At 41.9% G+C, this 23,539-nt stretch overlaps 1 protein-coding gene across 1 annotated transcript in view; it reads right to left on the reverse strand.

Moving 5' to 3' along the window:
• Window positions 1–23,539, reverse strand: part of gria1a (glutamate receptor, ionotropic, AMPA 1a) — a 421,062-nt gene that overhangs the window by 118,155 nt on the left and 279,368 nt on the right.

Raw genomic sequence — 23,539 nt, forward strand, 5'->3', positions numbered from 1 at the left:
GTGAATCCCATACCAAATCGCATATAACGGAGACACATGCATTGCATTTGTTTCAAACAGATGGTGCATCACATATATTAACACTACATTTGTGAATCCAACACCAAATCACATATAACAAAGATGTGTGCATTTCATTTGTCATTCTAACAGATGGTGCATCACAAATATTAACACTATATTTGTGAATCCAACACCAAATCACATATAACAGAGATGTGTGGATTGCATTTGTTATTCCAACAGATGGTGCATCACAAACGTTAACACTGCATTTGTGAATCCCATACCAAATCGCATATAACGTAGACACATGCGTTGCATTTGTTTCAAACAGATGGTGCATCACAAATATTAACACTACATTTGTGAATCCAACACCAAATCACATATAACAGAGATGTGTGCATTGCATTTGTCATTCCAACAGATGGTGCATCACAAACATTAACACTGCATTTGTGAATCCCATACCAAATCGCATATAACGGAGACACATGCATTGCATTTGTTTCAAACAGATGGTGCATCACATATATTAACACTACATTTGTGAATCCAACACCAAATCACATATAACAAAGATGTGTGCATTTCATTTGTCATTCTAACAGATGGTGCATCACAAATATTAACACTATATTTGTGAATCCAACACCAAATCACATATAACAGAGATGTGTGGATTGCATTTGTTATTCCAACAGATGGTGCATCACAAACGTTAACACTGCATTTGTGAATCCCATACCAAATCGCATATAACGGAGACACATGCGTTGCATTTGTTTCAAACAGATGGTGCATCACAAATATTAACACTACATTTGTGAATCCAACACCAAATCACATATAACAAAGATGTGTGCATTTCATTTGTCATTCTAACAGATGGTGCATCACAAATATTAACTCTGTATGTGTGAATCTCATACCAAATTGCATATAACAGAGACACATGCATTGCATTTGTCATTCCAATAGATGGTGCATAAGAAATATTAACATTGCTTTTACGATTCCCATACCAAATGACATATAACAGATATATATATATATATATATATATATATATATATATATATATATATATATATATACATTGCATTTGTCAATGTTATAAACATTTGTGATGTGCCATCTGCTGGATGTTAGATTTGATTTCAAATAAAACAACGGCATACATTTTTCTCACTGCATGCCCTGACTTGGGTCACATAAGTTATAGGATAGCAACTTAAAGAAAAGTAGCCATGTAAAGTATTTAAGCCTTAAATAGCAACATATTATACTGAAGGGTGTCCAGTTCGGTGGATTCAGGTGATTTTTGTGGATAATGTGGTCCTGCTGGCTTTACCGGTCTACGGCCTCGGGCACGCACTGTGGTGGTGAGCAGCTTAGTGTGAAGCAGCCAGGATGAGGATCAGCACCTCCAAGTCCGACGTTGTAGTTCTCAGTTGGAATATAGTGGAGTGTCAACTCCAGGTTGGGGATGAGATGCTGCCTCCAGGAGAGGAGTTTAAGTACAGTGATGCTTGAAAGTTAGTGAACCCTTCAGAATTTTCCATATTACTGCATAACTATGAATTAAAACATCATCAGATTTTCACACAAGTCCTAAAATTAGATATGGAGAACCCAGCTAAACAAATAAGACAAAAATATCATACTTGGTCATTTATTTATTGGGGACAATCCTGCAGTATTACATATCTGTGAGTGGTAAAAGTATGTGAACCTTTGCTTTTAGTATTTGGTGTGACCCCCCCCTTTTACAGCCATAACTGCAACTAAGCATTTCCAGGCAGTGTGGTGCTGTGGTTAAGGCTCTGGACCTGAAACCCTGAGTTTGTGGATTCAAATCCCACTACTGATACCACTGTGTGACCCTGTGCAAGTCACTTGACCTGCCTGTGCTCCAATTGGAAAATCAAAAGAAATGGAACTAATGGTATCATAAATGTTGTAAGTCGCCTTGGATAAGGCTGTCAGCCAAATAAAAAAATATAAACATTTCCAGTAGGTCTTGATCAATCTTGCACATCGGCTTGGAGGAATCCTAGCCCAATCCTTCATACAGAATGACGTCAACTTCGAGATGTTGCTGGGTTTTCTCAGATGAACTGCACGCTTCAGGTCCTTCCACAATCATTTCTATCGGGTTAAGGTCAGGACTTTGACTTGGCCATTCCAAAGCCTTTATTTTATTCTTCTTCCACATCTCTTTGGTAGAATGACTTCTGTTCTTGGTGTCACCATCTTGCTGCAGGACCAGGTTGCTCTTCAGATATTGTCCACTGACAGACACAGTCCTGACATTTTCCTTTAGAATTCACTAGTATTCAGAATTTATTTTCCCATCCACAATGGCAAGCTGTCCTGGCCCAAACGCAGCAGAACAGGCCCAAACCATGATACACAAGCCACCGTGTTTCACAGATGAGGTGAGGTCCTCATGCTGGAATGCAGTACATCTCTTTCTCCAAACAGAACACTTCTCATTTGAACTACAGAGTTCGATGTTGGTCTCATCTGCTCATAAATCGCGACTTCCGGTTCCCAGCAGCCTGGACCCGCCTCTTCCTGTCCTCCAGAGTGAAAACCGGCTTCGCCTCCATCTTGGAACCTGTCAAATAGGGACTTATGTCCTAAAAGACATACAGTTGCTGTTTCATTGTGGATTTTTTATTTTTGGATGTACTAAGGGGATCACATCGGTCTGATGCTGGCATCTCTTCAGTGGCTCCCTATTAGTCACAGGGTGAATTTTAAGATTTTACAGTTTGTTTTTCAAGCTCTACATGGGTCAGCTCAACCTTACTTAGCTGATCTTCTTGATTCATATTCTTAGGCCAGGCAGCCACGGTCTTCAAATCAAATGAGGGGCTATCAAGCCCTTGCGGTGGATGATCTTAAATTGTGAAATGGTTTGTCCCTCGTATTAAACTTGACTCCCACAATTTATAGTTTTAAGTTTCTGCTGAAAAAGCACTGCTGTTCAGCTTATGAGCTTCTGTTTAAATCTTTCTAATTCTCACATTAGAAGATCAGAACACTCTAGACGAGAACAGGCCATTCAGCCCAACAAAGCTCGCCAGTCCTGTCTACTTATTTCTTCCAAAAAGACATCAAGTCGAGTTTTGAAAGTCCCTAACGTCTTACTGTTTACCACACTACTTGGTCGCTTATTCCAAGTGTCTATCGTTCTTTGTGTAAAGAAAAACTTCCTAATGTTTGTGCAAAATTTACCCTTCACAAGTTTCCAACGGTGTCCCCGTGTTCTTGATGAACTCATTTTAAAGTCACCGTCTCGATCCACTGCACTATTTCCCTTCATAATTTTAAACACTTCAGTCAGGTCTCCTCTTCATCTCCTTTAAAGGCTCAGCTCTTTAAATCTTTCCTCATAACTCATCCCCTGTAGCCCTGGACTCAGCCTAGTCGCTCTTCTCTGGACCTTCTCTAGTGCTGCTATGTCCTTTTTGTAGCCTGGAAACCAAAACTGCACCCAGGACTCCAGATGAGGCCTCGCCAATGTGTTATAAAGGTTGAGCAGAACCTCCTTTGACTTGTACTCCACACATCAAGGCGCTATATAACCTGACATTCTGTTAGCCTTCTTAATGGCTTCTGAACACTGTCAGATAGCTTAAAGTCCACTATGACTCCTAAATCCTTCTGATAAGGTGGACTCTTGATTTTCCGACTGCCCATTGTGTATTCAAACCTCACATTTTTACTTCCTATTTGTAATTCTTTACATTTACTGACATTAAACTCCATCTGCCACAAATCTGCCCAAGCCTGTCTGCTGTCTAAGTCCTTCTGTAATGATATAACGGATTCCAAATTATCTGTTAATCCACCTATCTTGGTATCATCTGCAAACTTAACCAGCTTGTTACTTATATAGCGCATCACCTTTTCCACATTTTGTTATGTTACAGCCTTATTCCAAAATGGATTAAATTCATTTTTTTCCTCAGAATTCTACACACAACACCCCATAATGACAACGTGCAAAAAGTTTACTTGAGATTTTTGCAAATTTATTAAAAATAAAAAAACTAAGAAATCCCATGTCCATAAGTATTCACAGCCTTTGCTCAATACTTTGTCGATGCCCCTTTGGCAGCAATTCCAGCCTCAAGTCTTGTTGAATATGATGCCACAAGCTTGGCACACTTATCCTTGGCCAGTTTGGCCCATTCCTCTTTGCAGCACCTCTCAAGCTCCATCAGGTTGGATGGGAAGCGTCGGTGCACAGCCATTTTAAGATCTCTCCAGAGATGTTCAATCGGATTCAAGTCTGGGCTCTGGCTGGGCCACTCAAGGACATTCACAGAGTTGTCCTGAAGCCACTCTTTTGATGTCTTGGCTGTGTGCTTAGGGTCGTTGTCCTGCTGAAAGATGAACCGTTGCCCCAGTCTGAGGTCAAGAGCGCTCTGGAGCAGGTTTTCATCCAGGATGTCTCTGTACATTGCTGCAGTCATCTTTCCCTTTATCCTGACTAGTCTCCCAGTCCCTACCGCTGAAAAACATCCCCACAGCATGATGCTGCCACCACCATGCTTCACTGTAGGGATGGTATTGGCCTGGTGATGAGCGGTGCCTGGTTGCCTCCAAACGTGATGCCTGGCATTCACACCAAAGAGTTCAATCTTTGTCTCATCAGACCAGAGAATTTTCTTTCTCATGGTCTGAGAGTCCTTCAGGTGCCTTTTGGCAAACTCCAGGCGGGCTGCCATGTGCCTTTTACTAAGGAGTGGCTTCCGTCTGGCCACTCTACCATACAGGCCTGATTGGTGGATTGCTTCAGAGATGGTTGTCCTTCTAGAAGGTTCTCCTCTCTCCACAGAGGACCTCTGGAGCTCTGACAGAGTGACCATCGGGTTCTTGGTCACCTCCCTGACTAAGGCCCTTCTCCCCCGATTGCTCAGTTTAGATGGCCGGCCAGCTCTAGGAAGAGTCCTGGTGGTTTTGAACTTCTTCCACTTATGGATGATGGAGGCCACTGTGCTCACTGGGACCTTCAAAGCAGCAGAAATTTTTCTGTAACCTTCCCCAGATTTGTGCCTCGAGACAATCCTGTCTCGGAGGTCTACACACAATTCCTTTGACTTCATGCTTGGTTTGTGCTGTGACATGAACTGTCAACTGTGGGACCTTATATAGACAGGTGTGTGCCTTTCCAAATCATGTCCAGTCAACTGAATTTACCACAGGTGGACTCCAGTGAAGCTGCAGAAACATCTCAAGGATGATCAGGAAACAGGATGCACCTGAGCTCAATTTCGAGCTTCACGGCAAAGGCTGTGAATACTTATGGACATGTGCTTTCTCAACTTTTTTATTTTTAATAAATTTGCAAAAACCTCAAGTAAACTTTTTTCACGTTGTCATTATGGGGTGTTGTGTGTAGAATTCTGAGGAAAAAAAATGAATTTAATCCATTTTGGAATAAGGCTGTAAAATAACAAGATGTGGAAAAAGTGATGCGCTGTGAATACTTTCTGGATGCACTGTATTCCTATCTAAATCATTTACATACATTAAAAATATCAGCGCCCCCAGCACTGACCCCTGCTGGTCACCACTCTTAACATCGGCCAATTCTGATGAGGTTCCTCACACCATCACTCTCTGCTTCCTGTGTCTGAGCCAATTCTGCACCCATCACCCTGAACTGCCACTTCTTTTAATTTGATGCCCAACCTCTCATTTATACTGTTTATAGTGTGTTCATTTTATGTATGAGTTTTATCTTACATAATTTTACATAAACTACAAGCTGAAATACTCAGCATTGCCCAGGAGGAAAATAAAGTGTTTTTTTTTTTTAATTGTTTGAAAAAAAAAATACACAACTTCAAAAATAAAAATAAATTAACAAACAACGAAGACTCACTAATGTGCTTGTCTTGTATGTACTGTATGTCATCATCCAGTTGACGCTCGGAATCGGCCAATCTATATATATAAAAATGGAATGGGTGGGTCGTCGGGTGGGCCTTTTTTTCATTCCGTTGAAAGACACGCCCTACTCACTGGACAGTTAAAAACACCAATCAAACTAACGATGACATCAAGTATTACCCAATCAAAAGTAGGAAAGGAGGCATCTTCATAAAATGCGTGTGGGATGATTTGCATGAGACGCTGCTTTAAAAAAAAAATGATAAAAAAAATACGGGATAAATCCCGTCCAGTATTGATTCAAAACGGGACGCGCAATTTCATTCTCAAACGCGGCACGATTCCGTATTTTAAACGACGGGTGGCAACCCTACAGTGCCAGGTAACCACCCATACAATCAGATTGTGATTCAGACTAGGAATGCAATGAATGTAATTACCCCGATCTACATACAAGGCGAAAGTGTTGCAACATTCAAAGATGATGGTTTGGGATAAGTACACCATACAACATAAAAGAGCTTATGAAGCCTTGAACCGAAAAAAGCAACATCTCAGAGATCGTAAAAAAAAAAATAGGAGCTAATGTCGTTTTACTCGCTGTAGATTTTAGTCAAACATTACCAGTTATTTCACGAGGGAGACCAGCACATCAACTCAACGCGTGTTTAAAATCCATGCTTCTCCCACACTCGGTTATATGTCGCGTGTTCTCGGGTAGGTGCACCAAAAAATGTATACATTTAAGCATGTAATGGGCAAACAAAAAATGAGGTATACCCGAAGGCACAGCAGTAGTACTTAATGTAACTTTACTTCTTAAATATTAATGTTTTACTGTTTAATAATTTATACGCTTCTTATATGTTGTTCAAATTCTTTTATCAAAATACCACTGACAGCGCAATGCACGATAACATCGAGTGAATACACCATACACATCCGCCCACGGCTGCCCTGCTGTGCGCAGATAGGACTTGATTGTACAATAAAATAAAATAAAGATAAAAAGACTAAAACAATCATCACCCATAAAGCGGATAGTAGACGTGACGTACTATATGTGTACCACATTTCAAGTGTATAGGTGCAACGGTTTGCGAGCTACAGGTCATTTAAAATCCTGGACAGACACACAAATTGCCACGGTAGCAAATTACAGAAGAAGATTTTACTGTTTAATAATTTATATTTATATGAAATGTGCTTCTTATATATTACTTCATATTCTCATATGATAATGATGTTAATGTTTATATTGATTTCTGTGTTATTAAAACTGCATGTATGTGTGTATATGTATATATATATATATATATATATATATATATATACATACTAGCAAAATACCTGCGCTTCGCAGCGGAGAAGTAGTGTGTTAAAGAGGTTATGAAAAAAAAAGGAAACATTTTAAAAATAACGTAACATGATTGTCAATGAAAGCCCGTTTCACTCAGTAAGTCTTATGTGTGTGTTTATGTATGTGTGTGTATATATATGTACATGTGTATATGTAGATATGTATATATATGTATATGTATATAAATGTTTATGTGTGTGTGTATATTATATATATAATATATATATATATATATCTATATATATATATATATATATATATAAAAGACAGCAACAGTTATAACAATGACAACACAATTACATTGACAATCATGTTACGTTATTTTTAAAATGTTTCCTTTTTTTTTCATAACCTCTTTAACACAGTACTTCTCCGCTGCGAAGCGCGGGTATTTTGCTATATATATATATATATACGAGCTGTATATACCCGGCGTTGCCCGGGGCAGAAGTAACCTAATCGGTCAAACACTTACATATATACCAAAGTAAACCTAATCGGTCAAACAGTTACATATATAAAAAAACCGAACCTAATCGGACAAACAGCTTCATATATACAGAAGCGAACCTAATCGGACAAACAGCTAATCTATATACATAAGCAAACCTAATTGGTCAAACAGTTACATAAATACAAAAGCAAACCTAATCGATGAAACAGCTTCATATATACAGAAGCGAACCTAATTGGTCAAACAGTTATGCATGTGCAGAATAATTTTACAAAGATTATGCGTGTTAACAATCATTAAAAAGAAAAGATTGAGGAACTCTTCTTCTATATGTGATGAAGCTGGATGAAGCTGACTTGACGAAGACGTAGGTGGCATAGATTGGTTTTTCTAAAACAGAAGAAAAAAATGAGTATCTATTATTATTTTAAATTAGAATGAAAATGAGAACCTTGATTAGAGATAGATTATCCGTATTAAAATATGTGCATGAATAAACTTTTGCTAACTCTCTAGCAAAAGTTTATTCATACAAATTGGCATGGGATGGCTTTGTGAAAAAGTAAAAATTAGATAAAAATAAATTGAGAATGTGTACTTCCATTTGACTGAGATTATGTGTAATGATGAAAAAAAAGTTTAGTATGTTTTTTTTTCCATACGGGAAGGATGTAAAACCTTACATAGGCACCCTTCAGCCCGTACTGAAGGGTAGTGTCAGATTCTTACTGATAAAAAACACCCTTTTTATTCCACAGCTACCCCAAAAACCACTATTAGGCATTACTTTGGGGTGGCAGTAGTTTAGTTATGAAACAGCTGGGTCCTGAAAAAAATCTGTCTTATTAGTGGCTTCATCACATATAGAAGAACACTTCCTCAATCTTTTCTTTTTAATGATTGTTAACACGCATAATGTTTGTAAAATCATTCTGCACATGCATAACTGTTTGACCAATTAGGTTCGCTTCTGTATATATGAAGCTGTTTCATCGATTAGGTTTGCTTTTGTATTTATGTAACTGTTTGACCAATTAGGTTTGCTTATGTATATAGATTAGCTGTTTGTCCGATTAGGTTCGGTTTTTTTATATATGTAACTGTTTGACCGATTAGGTTTACTTTGGTATATATGTAAGTGTTTGACCGATTAGGTTACTTCTGCCCCGGGCAACGCCGGGTATATACAGCTCGTTCTATTTAATTTCAAAAGCAACAGGCGGGCACGGTGGTGGCGCTCAAACATAAGGAATGCTGGCAGTCACCTCTATTTCGCCCTCTGGTGGTCGTTCCGAGTGTCAACAGGAAGGGGGTGGGTTAGGGCTGATTTCACCCTACAGTATTTTTAGTCAACCAATGAGAAACATGTGTACTAAGTTTCATGGAAATCGCTCCAAGTGATGCTGGAACATATACACAAACATACATTGACATTTATTTATATATATTTATGTTTCAATGTTGGTATATGTGTGTTAAAGTTTGTATATAATGTGTTTTCTTTTTAATAATTCCTTACCTGGCTCTTATTTATTACTGTTAGCCTTTATTCTACACTAGCCGTCTCCCGCAGCTCTGCCCGCGTAATAGTGAAACAGGACAGCGCGGAGGGCCCTGCCCGTCTCTCTACTCCTGACGTCACACTTCCCTCTCACCTCAGCCCGCAGCCTCTGTCACAGATTCTCGTAAATAAATCGGTACCGCAAGCAAACTATGATACTTAGCGCAATGAGAGAAGTCGCAAAATCAACCGGAATATTCAAGTAAACTATAGAAAAAAACCCAATCTAAATCCGTTAAGTAATTCTCTCGTGAAAAGTGGACAGACAGACAGATAGCCAGACGTTGGATTTTATATATAGAGAGATTTGTTGTTTGCACATATAGGGGTTATTTTGGGTGGGTGGAGGTCACGAAAGGGATCATGACTGTTTTCCATCTTCTTGACCTTCTTTTTTGTATAATATATTTCACATTTGCTTATGGATGTTGCCTTATAGCTGTTTTTTATTATACTGTATATATTGCATTCGTCTGTTTGAACTGAACGTTGCGGAACGGGACATATGGTGGGGCACTGCAGGGTGCAATATTGGCCTATCCTGTTTATCAGTTACCTTCCAGTTAGGAAGGTGAGCGGTAGCGATCGGCCCATTTCAGCATGTCGGGGACGATACGTTAACACCTCTGTGACTCTTGTGATTGCTGATCGGTGAAATATTGTGCGTCACGTATACTCCTCTGACCTGAAGGTATTTTCTTTGCTACCTTTTGGTCAATGATGTCACTTAAAATGTCATTTTTTTTAATGTGTTCAAATATTCCCTTTCCTGTGGTGCCCGGGGTTTTTTTCCTGCCTTGCACCCTGTGTTGGCTGGGATTGGCTCCAGCAGACCCCCGTGACCCTGTAGTTAGGATTCAGCGGGTTGGAAAATGGATGGATGGATATTCCCTTTACATTGTCTGCAACAGAGAATGGCATGTGGTGTTGATCAATAATCCAATCTGACAAAGTATGACACTGTAAATGGAGGTCTCACTAAGCTCTTCTTCTTACTCTCTTTGCAGAAAGCAGATGTTGCTGTCGCTCCCCTCACCATCACCTTAGTGCGAGAAGAGGTCATCGACTTCTCCAAACCCTTCATGAGCCTGGGGATTTCAATCATGATTAAAAAGCCTCAGAAGTCAAAGCCAGGGGTGTTTTCCTTCTTGAACCCCTTAGCGTACGAAATCTGGATGTGCATCGTTTTCACCTACATTGGTGTCAGCGTTGTGCTGTTCCTGGTGAGCCGCTTCAGCCCATACGAATGGCACTCGGAGGAGATCGAGGAAGGAAGGGACCAGCAGCAGCAGCCAATACAGCAACAGCCAAATCAAGAACAGACCAACGAGTTATGGGATATTCAACAGCCTTTGGTTCTCTTTGGGCGCGTTTATGCAGCAAGGATGTGATATTTCACCGAGGTGAGTTATCCTCTTCTGTTTTTTGGAGATATTCAGTAATGTGTTATAAACTGTAGGTAATGTAATGTATTATAAATACTGCTGGAAAGCGTTTTGCGTAAGAGAAAATGTAGCATGACTTATAAAAATATGTTTTTTTTGTGTGAAGATAGAGAGAGATACGAGAGGGGGGAGCAAAATTCCAGAAATTGTTGTAATACAAACCTTTATCATAAAAACGTACTTCAATTCTCTTTTAGTCACCTTCAAAATACTCTCCGTGAGATGCGATACAATTGTCCCACCTCTTCTCTTAACATCTTTTGTTGCTGCGCCCAGACCCTCCCGTGTTTCTTTCAGGGATTTCTAACACGATGGCAAATCTTCTTCCCTTCAGTCTTAATTTTAATTTTAATAAAAACCCGATCTAAATCCGTTAAGCAGTTCTCTCGTGAAAAGCGGACAGACAGACAGACAGATGTTGGATTTTATATATAGAGAGAGAGATTAAGCACTTTGGTCAACTTTTAGTTGTTTTGTGAATGTGAATTTCCCCTTAGGATTAATAAAGTATCTATCTATCTATCTATCTATCTATCTATCTATCTATCTATCTATCTATCTATCTATCTATCTATCTATCTATCTATCTATCTATCTATCTATCTATCTATCTATCTATAGTGTCTTTCACTATTTTTTTTGTTTATTCTGACACTTTGTTTTTTATGTAAATTGACTGTGTATATTGTTTTGTTAATGTTATTGTTACTGTTTACAATAAAAGTTACTTTAAAAATTAAAAAAAAAATTATAGTGTCTTTCATATCTATCTATCTATCTATCTATCTATCTATCTATCTATCTATCTATCTATCTATCTATCTATCTATCTATCTATGTGCTAAATAAATAAACAAAAACCTAACCTGAAACGTACCGATTATACAGGGTTCACCACGGTGCCCCAAATCTTTATCCGCTTTTCTTGTCTTCAATACACTTTTTAAATTTAGAATGATAAGCATTTTCAAAATTGCAGAGAAATGGCATCGTGTTTATCAACCTCTAATATGGTGGGCTCTGTATCTGCTTCTGCACTTTGGCACTGTGAAAACTGTGTCATTACTGCTGCTGCTACTGCATCCTTGGCACACATCTTTACTCATGACAGCTTACAAAATGAAGACACATTATAATTGTTTTTTGCATTTTGCAAACATCCATTCCATCCATCCATTATCCAACCCGCTATATCCTAATTACAGGATCATGGGGGTCTGCTGGCGCCAATCCCAGCCAGCACAGGGCACAAGGCAGGAACAAATCTTGGGCAGGGTGCCAACTCACACCGCAGGGCACACACACACACACACGCGCCAAGCACACGCCAGGGACAATTTAGGATAGGTAATGCACCTAACCTGTATGTCTTTGGACTGTTGGGGGAAACCCACACAGACACGGGGAGAACATGCAAACTCCATGCAGGGAGGACCCGGGAAGTGAACCCTGGTCTCCTAACTGCAAGGCAGCAGCGCTACCCACTGCGCCATCGTGCCGCCCATTTTGCAAACAGTGACCTCTATAATTCTTAAATGAAAGAATTTTGGAACAACCGCAACTCGTCTCAGAGCTGGTCACCCAGCCAAATGGAGTGATCAGCAGGGAAGGTCTTTGGTAAGAAAGGTGAACCCAATGATCACTCTAGCTGACCTTCAGAGAACCTGTGGTGAGATGAGAGAAACTTCCAGAAGGACAGCCATCACTGTTACTCTCCACCGATCTGGGCTTTATGTCACAATGAACAGGCAGAGGCTTCTCCCCAGTAAAAGACACATGAAAACCCACTTGGGATTTGCCCAAAAAAAGACACCTAAAGGACTTTCAGATTGGGAGACACAAAATTCTCCCCAAAATAGCAATTGAGTAATGGCCCAGTGCTGGCCCATGCTCAGCATTTTCTTTTGGTTCTGTAGTGTGCAGAGGACCTGTGGAGGCAAACGTGGCCAGAGCGTTACCTTCCCCCGGGACACTAGATGGCAACCCCCCTGAGTTGCAGCAGTGCCTCAGACTCTCACAGGGCTTCATTGAAGTTGGAGTTTGGTGCAGCCCTGTTGGGATCCACAGTGCTGCAACAGGAGTTGCTGAGCCCTTATGGGCAATTCGGAAGTGCTGCCAGAAATGAGTCATCACGCACCTGGAGCCTTATAAAAGGAGCCAGAAGCCACTACTCAGAGAGCCAGAGTCAGGAGGAGGAAGACAAAGCTTGACCGGAGTAGTGGAGGAGAAAAGGAAGAGAGAAGGAAGAGAATTGTTTTGTGTCTTTGTGCTTGTGAGACTGTGCTGTACTTGTGGGAAACGGGGGAAGGCGTTTCCCACGAGGTAAAAAGAAAATTAAAAAAAATCACTGTGTGCCTTGAACTTGTGTCCCACGCTTCTCTGTGTTGGGTTCAGGTGGCTGTGCCATCCTGAGTGGTCCGCAGTCCATATACTGTGGCAGAATGACATTGATGAACTCATCCAAAAAACTGTGGAATGGTCTGCCTGCTACTATAAGAGATGTCCCTTCGGTCTCAGCTTTCAAATCCCAGCTCATGACTCAATACTTCATTTTAGTACACCCTGACTAGAGCTGCTGATTAAGTGTACAGACTGCATGTTGTTAGTCATTAGCACTAAAACAGAAATAATATGATAGTCATAATTTGTTACTACCCCTCACCTATTCTGTTTCTCTTCTTGGTACTCAAATGTGGCACTCGGTTGCACGGCCCACCTTTCTTTGTGTGGGCGCCTTTGTTCAATTTTTTTATCCATGTTGTTTGGGCGCCACCTACTGACTCTGGGAAGCCGCTGCGTTTGACTCTGAGGCGCCGCGCCGCAGTGCGCATGAGCTTTGGTGCGTCCGCCGTGCATAAATTAACTGTGGTTTAGTAATATAGATAATTGGATACTAACCCTCACCTATGCTGTTTCTCCTCTTGGTACTCAAATGTGGCACTTGGTTCCCACGGCCCACCTGCCAAGTTGTTTTGCCTGCCTAAGGTAAAGTCATCCCTGATGGAGGATCGCAGGAATTGTGGGGTAGAGGGGTCCTTTCAGTGGATTGGCTGGCCCAGTGCTGACTCCGCTGTGGAATGGCCAATAGGGGGAGGCAGCTTGATGGCCGAGGTATCCAGGACTCTCAACAAATCCAAATCCTATTGTGTGATATCATCTACTGTTAAATTCTGCTCTGGAAAGGGGTCTCTCTTTGAACTGCCTTTCCCAAGTTTTTTTCCATTTTATTTTCCCTACAAGGGTTTTTTTTTTTATTGGGAGTTTTTCTGTTGTCTGGGGGGCTGTCAAACGGCAGGGCCTGTTAAAGCACATTGCGGCACTCCTTGTGTGATTTTGGGCTATACAAAAAATAAATTGTATTGTATTGTATCCATATCTGCCTTCCAGAACATAGCCTCAGGTTATTAAACCATATCTCAGGTACGGTATGGGTCAGAACTGGACCACAACTGAGGCCTTCATAAGACAATGTGTGAGGCACAACTGGGCCAAATAAGACCACCTAAGAAGCAGGATTCTGTGCCAGAGTGCAGTCACGCCACAAAAATTGCACACAAGAGTCCCCAAGAGAACTGAGGCTATGTGGTCACACCAAATATTAATTGAATGTATTTTTTTTTTTAGAAAGTTTATGGTCATATAGAAAGTCTTCATTCATTATTTTTGGGATCTCATTCATTATTTTTGGGATCATCCTTGCTTAAGAGCATTTAATCACAAGTGCTTAACACTTCCATGCAGTTCTGTGAGACAGGGACATTAAAGTTAAAGTGTACCTGCCATATAGCATACAAGTAAGCCCGCGATTCTCTAGAGAATTGTGAATCCAAGAATGGCAATCAGTGTCTGTTCCGTCCGATATTTAGATGGATGACATATCATGGAGGGTGGGTGCGTCTGGGGAAATGTCATTTAATTAAATAAGCATATCTGTACTAAAGCGGTTTCGTTTTGTGGAGACGTGATTCCGTTGCCTTTGCTGACACCGAATGCTGGCAGAGTGGAGCACAGCAAGTTTAGTTTACAGGTTGTGGTGTTTGTGTGCCAGCCACTGAGTCTGGGAAGCCGCTGGGTTTGAGTCTGTGACCGTTATGTGATCTATATTACTGGCACAGTGGATTAGAGCAAGTGTAGTATACAGGTTGTGTTGTTTGTGCGCCACCTACTGACTCTGGGAAGACGCTGCGTTTGACTCTGGGGCGTGCGCCACGACACAGTACTTATGCGCCTCAGTGGGAAGCCGCTGCGTGATGAAATATCATGGAGGGTGGGTGCGTCCTGGGACAGTTCATTTCAACGCGCTTCTGTTATTGTTTTTCTTCATGCAGTCTCATTCTTCTTTGTTTATGGCTGTGTCGTCGTATATGCGGTGGTGTGGACGGTCGCGTCCGGACGGCTGTACAACCTGGCGTGCACGCTTCACCTCAGGTATAGTTCACAGGTTGTAGGCATGGTAAAGTTTCCATTTAATTCAATTACCCTATTTGAACTAAAGCGGTTTCTTTGTGTGGGCGCCTTCGTTCATTGTTTTTATCCATGTTGTTTGGGTGCCACCTACTGACTCTGGGAAGCCGCTGTGTTTGACTTTGAGGAGCCGCACCGCAGTGCGCATGCGCTTCGGTACATCCGCCATGCATAAATTAACTGTGGTTTAGTAAGATAGATAATTGGATACTAACCCTCACCTATGCTGTTTCTCCTCTTGGTACTCAAATGTGGCACTTGGTTCCCACGGCCCACCTGCCAAGTTGTTTTGCCTGCCTAAGGTAAAGTCATCCCAGATGGAGGATCGCAGGAATCGTGGGTTAGAGGGGTCCTTTCATTGGATTGGCTAGCCCAGCACTGTTTCAGCTGTGGAATGGCCAAATGGGGGAGGCAGCTTGATGGCTGAGGTCTCCAGGACTCTAAACAATTCCAAATCTTATTATGTGATATCATCTACTGTGGGGCAGCACGGTGGCGCAGTGGTAGCACTGCTGCCTCGCAGTTAGGAGACCTGGGTTCACTTTCCGGGTCCTCACTGCGTGGAGTTTGCATGTTCTCCCCGTGTCTGCGTGGGTTTCCTCCCACAGTCCAAAGACATGCAGGTTAGGTGGACTGGCGATTCTAAATTGGCCCTAGTGTGTGTGTGCTTGGTGGTGTGTTTGTGTTTGTGTGTGTCCGGCGGTGGGTTGGCACCCTGCCCGGGACTGGTTCCTGCCTTGTGCCCTGTGTTGGCTGGGATTGGCTCCAGCAGACCCCTGTGACCCTGTGTTCGGATTCAGCGGGTTGGAAAATAGATGGATGGATGGATCATCTACTGTTAAATTCTGCTCTGTACTTCTAAAATTTTTATTTTTATACTGTGTTGAGGATTTGTTCTGTTCTGTTTATTGTATTGTATTGACCCCCTTCTTTTGACACCCACCCTACCACGTTTTTTTTTTTGGGAGTTTTTCCGTTGTCTTCTTAGAAAGTCAAAGCTGGGGGTCTGTCAAGAGACAGGGCCTGTTAAAGCCCATTGCAGCATTTCTTGTGTGATTTTGGGCTATACAAAAATAAATTGTATTGTATTGTATTGTAAATGGGCCTTTCACAGACATATGTGAGCAAGTCAGAGGTGGGTTATTGTTGGACCAAAATTGAAATTACACACACACAACTTTACATTATGGTTTATTGCACTGGGGCTACAGAAGAATGCCATGAGAACTGCAGAATGCATGTGGCATCTGGTGACTGTTAGGCCTTATCTGGCCCAAAACTGTAATGCCAGGCATACTGAACTTTTGGTTAACTGCATTTGGGCCAGTGTCCTGTGAAGAATCTAAATGGCATGCAACCCTTACATATGGTTGAATACAACCAGGCCACTTTTGGTGAAGGTGGGAGGAGCAGTGATTGGGCGTGTCTGAGAGTGTCATGTGACTAGTTCTCCCTGGCAAGTTGGCTGCCCTTGCAGTTTAGTATAAGAGTTGTCACCCTGTGGTGAAGATGGCTGCGAAACTTGCACCATCACAAAATTAGACAGGTGCATAAATGTGGGCACCCCAACAGAGATACTTAGTTGAGCCTCCTTTTGCTAATCTAACACCTCTAGACGCTGTCCTCCTATAGCCTCTGATGAGTGTCTGGGTTCTGGATGGAGGTATTGTTGACCATTCTTCATACCAAATCTCTCCAGTTCAGTTCAATTTGATGGACAGCCTGCTTCAAATCATCCCATAGATTTTCGATGATATTCAAGTCAGAGGACTGTGACGGCCATTCCAGAACATTGTACTTCTCCCCCTGCATGAATGCCTTTGTAGATTTTGAACTGTGTTTTGGGTCATTGTCTTGTTGGAATATCCAACGACTGCGTAACTTCAACTTTGTGACTGATGCTTGAACATTATCCTGAAGAATTTGTTGATTTTGGGTTGAATTCATCTGACCCTCGACTTTAACAAGGGCCCCAGTCCCTGAACTAGACACACAGCCCCACAGCATGATGGAACCTCCACCAAATTTGACAGGAGGTAGCAGGTGTTTTTCTTGGAATGCGGTGTTCTTCTTCCGCCATGCAAATCGCTTTTTGTTATGAGCAAATAACTCCATTTTTGTCTCATCAGTCCAAAGCACTTCGTTCCAAAATGAATCTGGCTTGTCTAAATGAGCATTGGCATACAACAAGCGACTCTGTTTGTGGTGTGAGTGCAGAAAGGGCTTCTTTCTCATCACCCTGCCAAACAGATGTTCTTTGTGCAAATTGCGCTGAATTGTAGAACGATGTACAGATACACCATCTGCAGCAAGATGTTCTTGCAGGTCTTTGGAGGTGATCTGTGGGTTGTCTGTCACCATTCTCACAATCCTGCTCATATGCTGCTCCTCTATTTTTCTTGGCCTGCCAGACCTGCTGGGTTTAACAGCCACTGTGCCTGTGGCCTTCCATTTCCTGATTCCATTCCTTACAGTTGAAACTGACAGTTTAAACCTCTGAGATGGCTTTTTGTAGCCTTCCCCTAAACCAGGAGACTCAACAATCTTTGTTTTCAGATCTTTGGAGAGTTGCTTTGAGGATCCCATGCTGTCACTCTTCAGAGGAGAGTCAAAGGGAAGGAAGCAAAACTTGTAATTGACCACCTTAAATACCTTTATATCTCATGATGGACACACCTGTCTATGAAGTTCAAGGCTTAACGAGCTCATCACACCAAGTAGTCAGCATTGAGCAGTGACAGGCATTCAAATCAGCACAATGACATGGGGACCCACATTTGTGCACAGCCAGTTTTTCACATTTGATTTAATTTCATACATTAAATTCTGCTTCACTAAAAATCTTTGTTCGGAAAACACCGCAGTACTCAGATGTTCATAGATGACATACCACTGTTATCGTTTTTGTTGAAAGGAGAGTCAATTATTATGCAGGCTGAGAGGGGTTCTCAAACTTTTTCATATGACTGTATATTTATGATCACGGAGAAGCGATGCAACATAGAATGGAAAGAGTTAAACAATTGGACTTATAAGAAATTCTACAGCCAATAATGGATACAAATCTATACGTCCAAAAGTATCGCAATTTACATTAAATTTATTTGAAAAACATGGACAGAGAAGTTGATCACACTCGCATGTATAATAAACCAGCATGTGACGAATTGTCAGCGATAATACTTTCGAAAGACGAAGATATCAAAGACAGAGTTGATATTCTTGTTTATCCAAAAGCACAGTATAATTCGTTTCAAGTGGCAGAACCAGGAAATGACTAGTGCATAGCGGGATTGGCGAGCAAAGCGAGCAGGGGGCACAGCCCCCTAGTTATTATTATCATTATTTGTAGTAGCAGTAGTATGTATGCATGTAGTAGTATGGGCTAAATTTGACCCACTATACCACTGGCATGAACATTCCTAAATGTGGCTGGTGACAGCAGGGCCATAATTGGTCCATAACTGTAATGCCACACATACTTTACAAGCGACTGACTGTATCTGGACTGTGTTTGGCTCAGAATTTCTACACTGTGAAAATCATTAATTGTGGCAGGTTATATCTGGGCTGTTTTGGGGCCACAACATATTTACCGACACCATAACTGAACCCGGGCGGCATGGTGGCGCAGTGGGTAGCGCTGCTGCCTCGCAGTTGGGAGACCTGGGGACCCGGGTTCACTTCCTGGGCCCTCTCTGTGTGGAGTTTGCATGTTCTCCCCGTGTCTGCGTGGGTTTCCTCCGGGTACTCCGGTTTCCTCCCACAGTCCAAAGACATGCTGGTTAGGTGGATTGGCGATTCTAAATTGGCCCTACTGTATGCTTGGTGTATAGGTGTGTTTGTGTGTGTCCTGCGGTGGGTTGGCACCCTGCCCGGGATTGGTTCCTGCCTTGTGCCCTGTGTTGGCTGGGATTGGCTCCAGCAGACCCCTGTGACCCTGTGTTCGGATTCAGCGGGTTGGACAATGGATGGATGGATGGATAACTGAACCCTGAATGCCTAAAGTCAACCAAATTTGGCACAGAATATTCTTCTATCTAGGATGGGGTTCACCATGGTTCCCCAAATTTTTATCTTCCTTTTCTTGTCTTTATTACACTGCATTGTGTTACCAAGGAATTTCAAAATTGCAGAGAAGCGGCATGAAATGGCATCGTGTTTATCAGTTTATCATATGGTGGGATCCATATCTGCTTCTGCACTTGAAAACTGTGTCATTACTGCTGCTGCTGCTGCTGCATCCTTGGCACACATCTTTACTCATGACAGCGTACAAAATGAAGACGCATTATAATTGTTTTATGCATTTTGGAAACAGTGACCTCCATAATTCTTCAATGAAAGAATTTTGGAACAACCGCAACTCTTCTCATAGCTGGTCGCCCAGCCAAATGGTGCAATCAGCAGGGAAGGTCTTTGGTAAGAAAGGTGAACCCAATGATCACTCGGGCTGACCTTCAGAGAACCTGTGGTGAGACGAGGGAAGTTTCCAGAAAGACAGCCATCACTGTAACTCACCACTGACCTGGGCTTTATGTCGCAATGAACAGACAGAAGCTTCTCTTCAGTAAATGGCACATGGGACTCTCAGACTGGGAGACACAAGACCAAGTCCGATGAAATCAAGATTAGCCTCATGTCTAAAGGAAACCAGGTAGTGCTCATCACCTGCAACCTTCCACTTATTCTGAGCTTTAAGGCAGAAAGGTCAGACAACACATGAAATGAAAGAATGGCAGACACTAAGGAGGCAGCAAAACAATTTCAACAAGACCTGGACAGGCTTCAGACCTGGACAAACACTCGGAAAATGCAGTTTAATGTAGAAAAGCGCTACACGTGGGCAAAAGGGAAACCAATTGTAAATACAGGATTGGAGATAATGAGCTACAGGAAGCAACCTCTGATAAGGATTTAGGGGTTTATGTTGACACAACAACATCATCATCTAAGCCAGGTGTCCAACACCGGTCCTGGTGGGCCGCAGTGGCTGCAGGTTTTCATTATAACCCTTTTCCTAATCAGTGATCAGTTTTCACTGTTAATTAACTCCCTTTCCCTTCATTTTAATAGCCCTGTTTTTAAGGATTCAGTCCTTTGAATTGATTCATTTCTTCATTTAATGGCAGCCAATCAGAAATCCATCCATCCATCCATTTTCCAACCCGCCCACCAGGACCGGAGTGGGACACCCCTGATCTAAACAATGTGAAGAAACAATTAAAAAGGCAAGTAAAACGTTAGGTTATATCATAAACACTGTTGAATACAAATCAAGTGACGTTATGCTCAGACAATATAATGCACTAGTGAGGCCACATCTGGAGTGTTATGTGCAGTTCTGGTCACCATGCTACGAGAAAGACACTTGAAGTTGTGCAGGGGATCTTAACAGTGTGCATCAAGGACTTAAAGACATGTCCTACTGTGACAGAGTCAGAGAATGAACCTCCTTGGCGTTAACCTTAGCCGTGACTCGAGGTTAGAATTCTATGCAATCACGGTTAAACCCGAGTCAGGCTCAGGGTCATGCATAATGATATGCTTTATAGTGTTAAGCCTGAATAACTCTCGGGACAGTAGTCTGCTGCCATCTAGTGGATGAAATAACATCATGCTCTTAGGCCGGGTTTATACTTCACACGGTGAGTGAAGTCTATCTATCTATCTATCTATCTATCTATCTATCTATCTATCTATCTATCTATCTATCTATCTATCTATCTATCTATCTATCTATCTATCTATCTATCTATCTATCTATCTATCTATCTATCTATCTATCGCTACGCAAGGGTTGTACTGTTTATACTCACATGCATATACTTTATGTAAATCTGGAAGATTCTACCAGGTGGCAGTGCGAGATATCATCACTGTGAGTACAGGTTCGGCTTCGCAGTGTAAGTGAATTGCCTGAAACAGCCACTAAATTCCAAGGACACCTTGCTACAATAAATCTGAAAAGGATGGTAAATGATCACATCCATCAATCGAGGGATGCGCCCATTCCAGGTAGCATTGGGCACGAGGAAGAAACAATCCCTGGACAGGGGCATCAGTTCATCGCAAGGTGAATACAAGCACACACTCACACTGGCGTCATTTTAGTGTCACCAATCCCCAAACCCCTCATACACAGGTTACAGTTGGTCCAGAATGCTGCTGCTTGCTTTCTGGCTGGGGCATGAATGTCTGATACTGTTTCTCCAATATTGGCTTCTTTACACTGCCTGTCAATTTTCGAATGGATTTTAAAATCTTGTTGCTAGTTTTTAAATCTTTACATGGGCTTGCTTCTGCCTATTTATCTGAACTGTGTGCTTTACACCAGCCATCTAGAGTGCTTAGATCTTCTGGTCAGTTGTCTCTTGTTGTCCCTCGTACCAAGTGTAAAACCAAGGGGGACAGACAGGGCTTTGGCAGCCTCGCCTGTGGAACTCTTTACCTCATCACATAAAGGAGTCATCTACAATTGAACTGTTCAAAACGAGATTAAAGACTCATTTCTATTCACTTGCATTCCGTGACCTTTAGTAATACTGATGGTTTCCTCATTGTGATTATGTACCCATCATGGACCCCGTGATCATCAGAGGTGACTGTGTGCAGAGGGTGCAGACCTATAAATACCTGGGAGTGCAGCTGGATGATAAATTGGACTGGACTGCCAATACTGATGCTCTGTGCAAGAGAGGACAGAGCCGACTATACTTCCTTAGAAGGCTGGCGTCCTTCAACATCTGCAATAAGATGCTGCAGATGTTCTATCAGACGGTTGTGGCGAGCGCCCTCTACTACGCGGCGGTGTGCTGGGGAGGCAGCATGAAGAAGAGGGACACCTCACGCCTGGACAAACTGGTGAGGAAGGCAGGCTCTATTGTAGGCATGGAGCTGGACAATTTGACATCCGTGGCAGAGCGACGGGCGCTGAGCAGACTCCAGTCAATCATGGAGAATCCACTGCATCCACTAAACAGTGTCATCTCTAGATAGAAGATCAGCTTCAGCATCAGACTGCTGTCACCGTCCTGCTCCACTGACAGACTGAGGAGATCGTTCCTCCCCTACACTATGCGACTGTTCAATTCCACCCGGGGGGTAAACATTACCATTATACAAAGTTATTGTCTGTTTTACCTGCATTTTTTATCACTCTTTAATTTAATATTGTTTCCTTTACAGTACGCTGCTGCTGGAGTATGGGAATTTCAGAATGTCTTTTATTGTCACTATACACATGTACAATGAGACTAAAATTCCCCTTGGGATTAATAAAGTATCTATCTATCTATCTATCTATCTATCTATCTATCTATCTATCTATCTATCTATCTATCTATCCATTTTCCAACCCTCTGAATCCGAACACAGGGTCACGGGGGTCTGCTGGAGCCAATCCCAGCCAACACAGGGCACAAGGCAGGAAACAATCCCGGGCAGGGTGCCAACCCACCGCAGGACACACACAAACACACCCACACACCAAGCACACACTAGGGCCAATTTAGAATCGCCAATCCACCTAACCTGCATGTCTTTGGACTGTGGGAGGAAACCGGAGCGCCCGGAGGAAACCCACGCAGACACGGGGAGAACATGCAAACCCCATGCAGGGAGGACCCGGGAATCGAACCCAGGTCCCCAGATCACCCAACTGCGAGGCAGCAGCGCTACCCACTGCGCCACCGTGCCGCCCCATCTATCTATCTATCTATCTATCTATCTATCTATCTATCTATCTATCTATCTATCTATCTATCTATCTATTATATAGTGCCTTTCACTCATATCTATCTATCTATCTATCTATTATATAGTGCCTTTCACTCATATCTATCTATCTATCTATCTATCTATCTATCTATCTATCTATCTATCTATGTAATCTTACTTCTATTTATTATTTATTTTATTTATGTTCATTTATTTTATTTCTATTTATGTTATTTATGTTAATTGTATTTTTTTTCCTTCTATTATTGTAAAGCACTTTGGCCACAGCATTCCTATGTTGTTTTAAATGTGCTATATAAATAAATTGACATTGACATTTAGGTCCAAAGCCAGGAAGCATTTCTCTACTCAAAGAGTTGTGGGAATCTGAAACAAACTACCAGGACATGGAGATAAAGCAGAAACCTACACAACCTTTTAAGAAGGATCATGATGAAATAGTGGGGACAGCTTAGCTTTTAGCTAAACAAACGAGCCTGATGGACTGAACAGTCTACTTGCGCCAAATTTCATATGTTCTTTTAATTGCCTGCTTGGAATTTGCAAATAAACCTCCTAAAGGACTCGCAGACTATGAGAAACAAGGTTCTCCGGTCTGA

The sequence above is a fragment of the Erpetoichthys calabaricus genome, chromosome 11, assembly GCF_900747795.2.
Source record: "Erpetoichthys calabaricus chromosome 11, fErpCal1.3, whole genome shotgun sequence".
Taxonomy (NCBI): domain Eukaryota; kingdom Metazoa; phylum Chordata; class Cladistia; order Polypteriformes; family Polypteridae; genus Erpetoichthys; species Erpetoichthys calabaricus.